The sequence below is a fragment of the Panthera leo genome, chromosome D3 (genome assembly GCF_018350215.1).
Source record: "Panthera leo isolate Ple1 chromosome D3, P.leo_Ple1_pat1.1, whole genome shotgun sequence".
In the NCBI taxonomy this organism is placed as follows: domain Eukaryota; kingdom Metazoa; phylum Chordata; class Mammalia; order Carnivora; family Felidae; genus Panthera; species Panthera leo.
The window spans coordinates 201850-211646 of record NC_056690.1 but is presented as its reverse complement, the minus strand read 5'-3'; positions in this window follow the sequence as shown (position 1 = coordinate 211646).

Here is a 9797-nt window from a genome sequence, read left to right as displayed (position 1 = left end):
AATTTGACTTTAAAATTAAAAGCAGGATTGGGGCACCTAGGTGGCTCAGTTAAATGTCTGATTCTTGGTTTCACCTCAGGTCATGATCTTGTGGTTCCGTGGGTTTGATCACTGCGTTGGGCTCTTTGGTGACAGTGCTGAGCTTGGGATTCTCTGTCTCCTTCTCTCTCTCTGCCTCTGTCTCTCAAACAAAATAAACTTAAAAAAATTAAAAGGATGTTTTATTCAATATATGTTATTAGGGCCCACAACCAAAAATTTTGGACAAAATAATAGCATTGCATCCTTACATCACACTAAAAAACATAAATTACAGAAGGGATAATTTTGTAATTGCATATAAGAAACAATGAAAACATCATATATAAATACATGAATATTTATAATATGGATGAAGAAGGTTTTAGAAACACATCCTGAGGATGTGTTTTTAAAACCTGAACCGTGGTTCAGTTGGTTCTGCATCTGACTTTGGCTCAGGTTATGATCTCACAGTTTGTGAGTTTGAACCCCATATCAGGCACTGCTCTGAGAGCACGGAGCCTGCTTATTCTCTGTCTACCTCTCTCTGTCTCTCCCTCTTTCTCTCTCAAAAATAAGATAAACATTATTAAAAAACCATAAATTTCACTGTGTAAAATTTAATGTTATAGGATATAAAATTACCTTCTGTTGTCTAGTTTTAGGATTTAAGTCTTTTACTCTAATTTGTGATAAATCTATACAATGAAAATGTGCACATTTACAAAATGATGCTAATAGGATATATTAATTCACTTAATTCAAAAATATTTTATGAGCCTTTATACACCATGTACTACCTGTCATGTACCACTATTCTAGGCAATGGGGTAAAGGTCTGAACAAGACAGAAAAGGTTTCTGCTCTCAGGAGGTTAATTCCATTTAATAAGGAGAGATATGGCAATGCAAACTGGTGCCCCTTCCCTGGGAAACTGTGGGGGTTCCTCAGAAAATTAAAAATAGAACTACCCTATGACCCAGCAATAGCACTGCTAGGAATTTACTCAAGGGATACAGGAGTGCTCATGCATAGGGGCACATGTACCCCAATGTTTATAGCAGCACTTTCAACAATAGCCAAATTATGGAAAGAGGCTAAATGTCCATCAACTGATGAATGGATAAAGAAGGTGTGGTTTATAAATACAATGGAATACTACTTGGCAATGAGAAAGAATGAGATCTGGCCATTTGCAGCAACGTGGATGGAACTGGAGGGTATTATGCTAAGTGAAATAAGTCAGAGAAAGACAAATACCATATGTTTTCACTCATATGTGGATCTTGAGAAACTTAACAGAGGCCATGGGGGAGGGGAAGGGGAAAAAAAAAGTTAGGCGAGGTGAGAGCAGAGGAGGGACACAGAGAGGGGAAGAAAGAGAATCCCAAGCAGGCTCCATACTATAGTATGGACACCGGGCTTGGTCCCAGGAACATGAGATTGTGACCTGAACTAAAATCAAGAGTTGGATACTTAACTGCTGAGCCACCTAGGTGCTCCAGTGTTATATTTTTGTTTCAACTATCAAACTCATGAGAAGGACAGTTCATTACATTTATCCCTATTTTTACCCACGCCACTGTCTTTATAAGTTCTAACCCTTGTTATAATTTCTTTTACAGTTGGAGAATTCCCTCTAGCCAGCCTCTAAGGTAAGGGCAGCTGGTGACAGATTATTAACTTTCCTTCACCTTCATCATATGGAGGTCTTTATTTCCCCTTCATCTGAAGAGTATTTTTGCTAGATACAGAATTAAGGGTTTACAATTATTATTTTTTCCCTAGCATGTGAAAAATGCTTCTGGCCTCCACTTCTCAGATGAGAACTCCCCTGTCACTCACTTTTTCCTCTGTAGGTAGTGCTTCATTTATTTTATTTATTTAACATACTTATATTTTTAAATGTTTATTTATTTATGAGAGAGACAGAGTGAGTGGTGGAGGGGCAGAGAGAGAGGGAGACACAGAATCTGAAGCAGGATCTAGGCTCTGAGTTGTCAGCACAGAGCCCAACACGGGGCTCAAACTCACAAACCACGAGATCGTGACCTGAGCTGAAGTTGGTGCTTAATTAACTAAGCCACCCAAGTGCCCCTACAATATATTTTAAAACTTAGAATGTAGATACCCTTTCTAAACAAGAGAAATTCAATAGTCAAAAGGGAAATGAATAGATTTTACTGCATAAAAACTTCAAAGTACAGCATGCACGCAAACACACACATTACACACAAAGGGAAATGAGAAGTAATGGCTTGTAAGAATATGCTTTATCTGTAACATACATATAAAGGCATAAAATCCCAAAGAGCTCTTATAAATCAATGATAAAAGCAGAGATTCTAATAGGAAAATGGACAAAAGATATGAATAAGTATTTCTCAGAAGGTAAATAAGAACTAGTCAATAAACAGAGTTGCTTATTCTCACAAAAAGCAAATTTACAATAAGATATCTTAAGTCACTATATGACAAAAATTAAATTTGGTAATAGCCATTTGTCATTCATTCAGTCAATAAATACACATTGGGCCCTCACTCTGTGCCAGCAATATGGTATAGAGATAATAATAAGCAAAATAGTTTCTAGATTCATACTAGTGAGGTTGACAATTATTAACAAAGTACACACATAAATACATATGTTTATAAATAAGCAAATTAGGCAAATGAGAGAGTAAGTATAGAATTCAGTGAGTTTTATGGGGACAAGCTGGCACCTGACCATTGCCCAGTGAGACCCTCCATCAGAGGGTCAGAGCAGGTCCAAGCGGCAGGCCCTCAGAAGAGAGGGGTTTGGAAACAGAGCCCCATCTGAGATAAAACTCAGGAGGGTAGTGCTGCTGGTAGGCTGATGGCTTGGACATGGACAGTGTAGAAGTGGAGACTGGACAGAAACCAGAAACAAAGAAGGGGTGTCTGATGGCTGGTGGGTGAGTGCAGAGTTCCTGTGCCAGAGATTGGGAAGCTAGGTGACACCATTTTCACCTCTACCATGCATGTGCATAGACACCCACTTGCCCCACACAGTTCCACCCCAGTAAGCTAAGCAGCGCCACCTAGTGGAGAACAGAGCCTTTTGCCAAGGCCCATCCAACTGTACCAACCAAGCCCTAGAGAATCACCCGTCTCTCTGCCTCCTTAATGTATGGACTATAGAGTGCATCATAGTTTGATTTCTAGGGGAAACTGGATGTAGTTACATTCGGATTTCATTTAGTTTGCTGCTCCATCTATTTGGGTTTTTAGGTGTTTTTTTTGTTTGTTTGTTTCATTTTTTTCTTTTCTTGGATTCAGAAAAAAATTTTATTTTCCGTTTAAAAATTTTTTTTTAACATTTATTTATTTTTAAGAGACGGAGACAGAGAACGAGCAGGAGAGGGCAGAGAGAGTGGGAGACACAGAATCTGAAGCAGGCTCCAGGCTCTGAGCTATCAGCACAGAGCCCAACAGGAAGCTTGAATTAACGAGCTGTGAGATCATGACCTGAGCTGAAATTGGTCACTTTAACCAACAGAGCCACCCAGGTGCCCCTATTTCCTGTTTTTATAAAAAATTTTTAAAGAAATTAATTTTCACTGTATTTTTTATTTTTTGTAAATTTTTAAATTCTAGTTTACTTCATTTCATTTTATTCTATTTTCTTGTATACATTTATTTTAATTTTTAAACATTTTCTTTTTACTTTCCCTTTTTTCCTTTATTCTATCAAGCTTCTTTTCAACAACCAGACCAAAACACACCTAGGACCTAGCTTCCTTTAATTGATTTTTTGTGTTGGTTTTTATTTTTTAATTTGTATTTTATTAATTCTTTTTCATCCTCCAAAATGACAAAACAAAGGTATTCACGCCAAAAGAACAGGAAGAAATGAAAGCCAGGGACTTAATCAACACATATATAAACAGGATGTCTGAACTAGACTTTAGAATCACGATAATAAGAATAGGGTTGAAAAAAGAATAGAATCCCTTCCTGTGGAGATAAAAGAAGTAAAATCTGGTCAGGACTAAATTAAAAATGCCATAACGGAGATGCAATCTCAAATGCATACCATGGCGGCAAGTATGGATGAAGCAGAGCAGTGGGTTAGCGATACAGAAGACTAAATTATGCAGAATGTGAAGCAGAAAAGAGGGAAAAATTAGGCAAAAGAGCACTATATAAGAATCAGACAACTCAGTGACTCATTAAAAATGAGTAACATCTGAATTATAGGAGTCCCAGAAGATGAAGAGAGAGAAAAAGGGGTAGAAGGTTTATGTGAGCAAATCATAGAAGAAAACATTCCCAACCTGGGGAAAGACACAGACATCAAAATCCAAGAAGCACAGAGAACTCCCTTTAGATTCAACAAAAACCAACCATCAACAAGGAATATCATAGTCAAATTCACAAAATACACAGACAAGGGAAGAATTATGAAAGCAGCAAGGGGAAAAAAGTCTGTAACCTACAAGGGAAGACAGTTCAAGTTTGCAGCAGACCTATCCACAGAAACTTGGCAGGCCGGAAAAGAGTGGCAGGATATATTCAATGTGCTGAATCAGAAAAATATGCAGTCAAGAATTCTTTATTCAGCAAGTGTGTCACTGAAAATAGAAGGAGAGATAAAGAGTTTCTCAGACAGACAGAAACTAAAGGAGTTTGTGACCACTAAACCAGCCCTGCAAGAATTTTTAAGGGGGACTCTCTAAGGGAAGAAAAGATGAAACAAAACAAAAAAGACCAAAAGCAACAAAGACTAGAAAGGACCAGGGAACAGCACCAGAAACTCCAACTCTACAGGGAACACAATGACAATAAATTCGTATCTTTCAGTACTCACTCTAAACATCAATGGACTAAATGCTCCAACCAAAAGACATAGGGTAACAGAACAGATAAGAAAACGAAATCCATCTATATACTGTTACAAGAGACCCATTTTAGACCTAAAGACACCTTCAGATTGAAAGTAAGGGGATGGAGAACCATCTATTATGCTAATGGTCACAGAAAGCCGGAGTAGACATACTTATGTCAGACAATCTAGCTTTTAAAATAAAGACTGTAACAAGAGATAAAGAAGGGCATTATATCATAATCTTCTCGAGTGCACATGGAACATTCTCCAGAACAGATCACATACTGGTGCACAAATCAGCCCTCAACAAGTACAAAAAGATTGAGAGCATACTGTGCATATTTTCAGACCACAATGCTATGAAACTTCAAATCAGCCACACACACACACACACACACACACACACAAATTGGAAAGACAATACCTGGAGACTAAAAAACATCCTATTAAAGAATGAATTGGTTAACCAAGAAGTTAAAGAGGGAATTAAAAGGCACATGGAGACCAACGAAAATGATAACACGACAGCCCAAAACCTCTGGCATACAGCAAAGGTGGTCGTGAAGGAAGTATATAGCAATCCAGGCCTTTCTAAAGAAGAAAGAAAGGTCTCAGATACACAACCTAACCTTATACCTTAAAGAGCTGGAAAAAGAACATCAAACAAAACCCCAGACCCAGTAGAAAGGTGGGAAATAATAAAGATTAGAGCAGAAATCAATGATATTGAAATAAAACAAACAGAACAGATAGATGAACCCAGGAGCTGGTTCTTGGAAAGAATTAACAAAATTGGTAAACTCTTAGCCAGTTTGACAAAAAACAAAAAAACAAAAACAAAAACAAAAACAAAAAACAAAACAAAACAAAAAAAAACCCCAAATAAATAAAATCAAGAATGAAAGAGGATAGATCACAAACAACACTGTAGAAATACAGACAATAATAAGAGAATATTATGAGCAATTATATGCCAAGAAATTAAGCAATATGGAAGAAATGGACAAATTCCTAGAAATATATAAACTACCAAAAGTGAAACAGGAAGAATTGAACAGACTCATAACCAGTAAAGAAACTGAATTCTTAATAAAAAAATTTCCCCCAAAATAAGAGTCCAGAGCTGGATGGCTTTTCAGGGGAATTCTACCAAAAATTTAAAGAATAGTTAATGTCTATTCTTTTGAAGCTGTTCCAAAACATAGAAACGGAAGGAAAACGTCTAAACTCATTTAATGAAGCCAGCATTACCTTGATTCCAAAACCAGACAAAGACCCCACTAAAAAGGAGAAGTATAGACCAATTTCCCTGATGAACATGGATGCATAAATTCTCAACAAGATACTAGCCAACCGGATCTAACAACACATTAAAATAATTCTTCACCATGATCAGGTGGGATTTATATTGGGGATGCAGGGCTGGTTCAATATCAGCAAATCAATCAATGTGATACATCACATTAAAAGAAAGGACAAGAACTACATGATCCTCTCAATAGATGCAGAGAAAGCATTTGACAAAATACAGCATCCTTTCTTGATAAAAACCCTCAAGAAAGTAGGGATAGAAGGATCATAAAATATCTCAGGATCATAAAAGCCCTATATGAAAGACCCACTGCTAATATCATCTTCAGTGGGGAAAAACTGAGAGCTTTCCCCCTAAGATCAGGAGCACATCAGGGATGTCCACTCTCACCACTGTTATTCAACAAAGTATTGGAAGTCCTAGCCTCAGCAATCAGACAACATAAGGAAATAAAAAGGCATCCAAATCAGCAAAGAGGAAGCCAAACTTCCACTCTTTGCAGGTGACATGAAAACTCTATATGGAAAACCCAAATGATTTGACCAAAAACTGCTAGAACTGATCCATGAATTCAGCAAACTTGCAGGATATAAAATCAATGCCCAGAAATCGGTTGCATTTCTATACACCAATAACGAAGCAGCAGAAAGAGAAATAAAGTGACCAATCCCATTTACAGTTGCACCAAAACCCATAAAATACCTAGGAATAAACCTAACCAAAGAGGTAAAAAAAAATCTTTACACTGAAAACTATAGAAAGCTTATGAAAGAAATTGAAGAAGACACAAAAAATGGAAAAATATTCTATGCTTATGGGTTGGAAGAACAAATATTGTTAAAATGTCGATACTACCCAAAGCAATCTACATATTCAATGTAATCCCTATCAAAATAACACCAGCAGTCTTCACAGAGCTAGAACAAATAACTCTAAAATTTTTATGGAACCAAAAAAGACCCTAAATTACCAAAGCAATCCCGAAAAAGAAAACCAAAGCTGGAGGTATCACAATTCCAGATTTCAAGATGTATTATAAAGCTGTAATCATTAAGACAGTATGGTACTGGCACAAAAACAGACACTCAGATCAGTGGAGCAGAATAGAGAACCCAGAAATGGACCCACAAATGTATGGCCAACTAATCTTTGACAAAGCAGGAAAGAATATCCAATGGAATAAAGACAGCGTCTTCAGCAAATGGTGTTGGGAAAACTGGACAGCGACATGCAGAAGAATGAACCTGGACCACTTTCTTACACCATACCCAAAAATAAACTCAAAATGGGTGAAAGACCTAAACATAAGACAGGAAGCCATCAAAATCCTTGAGGAGAGGGGCGCCTGGGTGGCTCAGTCGGTTGGGCGTCCAACTTCAGCTCAGGTCACGATCTCGTGGTTCGTGAGTTCGAGCCCCGCGTCAGGCTCTGGGCTGATGGCTCAGAGCCTGGAGCCTGCTTCTGGTTCTGTGTCTCTCTCTCTCTCTGCCCCTCCCCCGTTCATGCTCTGTCTCTCTCTGTCTCAAAAACAAATAAACATTAAAAAAAATTAAAAAAAAAAAAAACAAAAAACAACCAAAATCCTTGAGGAGAAATCAGGCAAAAACTTCTTTGACCTTGGGCACAACAACTTCTTACTCAACACATCTCCAGAGGCAAGGGAAACAAAAGCAAAAATGAACTATTGGGACCTCATCAAGATAAAAAGCTTCTGCATGGCAAAGGAAACAATCAGGAAAACTAAAAGGCAACCAACGGAATGGGAGAAGATATTTGCATATATCAGATAAAGGGTTAGTAACCAAAATCTATAAAGAACTTATCAAACTCAACACCCCCAAAAAACTAAATAATCCAGCAAAGAAATGGGCAAAAGACATGAATAGACACTTTTCCAAAGAAGACATCCAGATGGCCAACTGACACATGAAAAGACGTTCAACATCACTCATCACCAGGGAAATACAAATCAAAACCACAATGAGATACTACATCACCACTGTCAGAATGGCTAAAAGTAACAACTCAGGTAATGACAGACGTTCGCAAAGATGTGAAGACAGAGGAGTTCTTTTGCATTCCCGGTGGGAATGCAAACTGGTGCAGCTACTCTGGAAAACAGTATGGAGGCTTTTCAAAAAATTAAAAATGGAACTACCATATGACCCAGCAATTGCACTACTAGGTATTTATCCAAACGATACAGGTGTGTTGTTTTGAATGGGCACATGCACCCCAATGTTTATAGTAGTGCTATCTACAATAGCCAAATTATGGAAAGAGCCCAAATGTCCATTGACAGATGAATGGATAAGGAAGATATGGTATAGATATACATAATGGAGTTATTACTCAGCAACCAAAAAGAATGAAATCTTGCCTTTTGCAACAACATGGATGGAACTAGAGTGTATTATGCTAAGTGAAACTAGTCGAAGACAAATATGACTTCACTCATGTGGAATTTAGAATACAAAATAGATGAATATAAGGGAAGGGACGAATACAAAACAGGGAGAGGGACAAAACACAAGACTCTTAAATACAGAGAACAAACTGAGGGTTGCTAGAGGGGTTGTGGATGGGGGGATGGGCTAAATGGGCAAGGGGCATAAAGGAGAATACTTGTTTGGATGAACACTGGGTGTTATACGTAGAGGCCGAATCGCTGGATTCTACTCCTGAAATCATTGTTATGATATGCTAACTAACTTGGATGTAAATTAAAAAAACATTTCAGTGAGTTTAGAATCAAAGGGACATTGCTCAGAGATCACAATAGGATCACAGAACACTTCTTTGAGTAAGAGTTGCTTGAGTTGAATTATGAAGGATGAGTTGAAATGAACAAATGAAGTGGCACCTGGGTGGATCAGTTGGTTACGTGTCTGACTCTTGATTTCAGCTCCGGTCATGATCTCATGGTTAATGTGTTTGAGCCCTGCATCAGGCTCCATGCTGACAATGCAGAGCCTGCTTGGGATTCTTTCTCCCTCCCTCTCTGCCACTCCCCCCCCCCCCCGCCCCCCGCTCTCTCAAAATAAATCAACTTAAAAAAAAAAAGAAAAGAAATAAGAATGAACTAGTGAAGTTATGGTGTGAAAAGATAGGTAGCTTCTTCAGGTGGAGGGAATTAACATGCTCAAAGGTTGTGAGGTACATGGCATTTGGGGAAACAATGCACAGAGAGGAGGAAAGTAATATAAGAGCTTGAAAAGGCAGGGGTGAGATCGTGCACTCTTGTGGACCATGTTAAGGACTTTTGCTTTACCTCAGCGCAATCAAAAAGCATCAAATTATGTTAATCTGGAGAATATGTTTGGAACTGCCTTTTAAATATTAGGCTAACTTTTGTGTGAAGAAGAGATTTGGAGAAATGGATGTGGTTAAGTCAGAGCAAGATTCCAGGTGAAAATCGTTTGGACAAGATTACTAGATGAGATTAAACAGACATGTCAATCTCAACGTATCCCCAAGCAAATCCATTTCTTCTAAATTTGTTTCTTTTCCTATTTTCATCATTTTGTGTGAAATAAAATGATTAGCCAAAAGATCTGGGCAAGTCATATAAATGAAATTGAAATCGAAATCATGAGAGTGGGTAACATAGTGGTT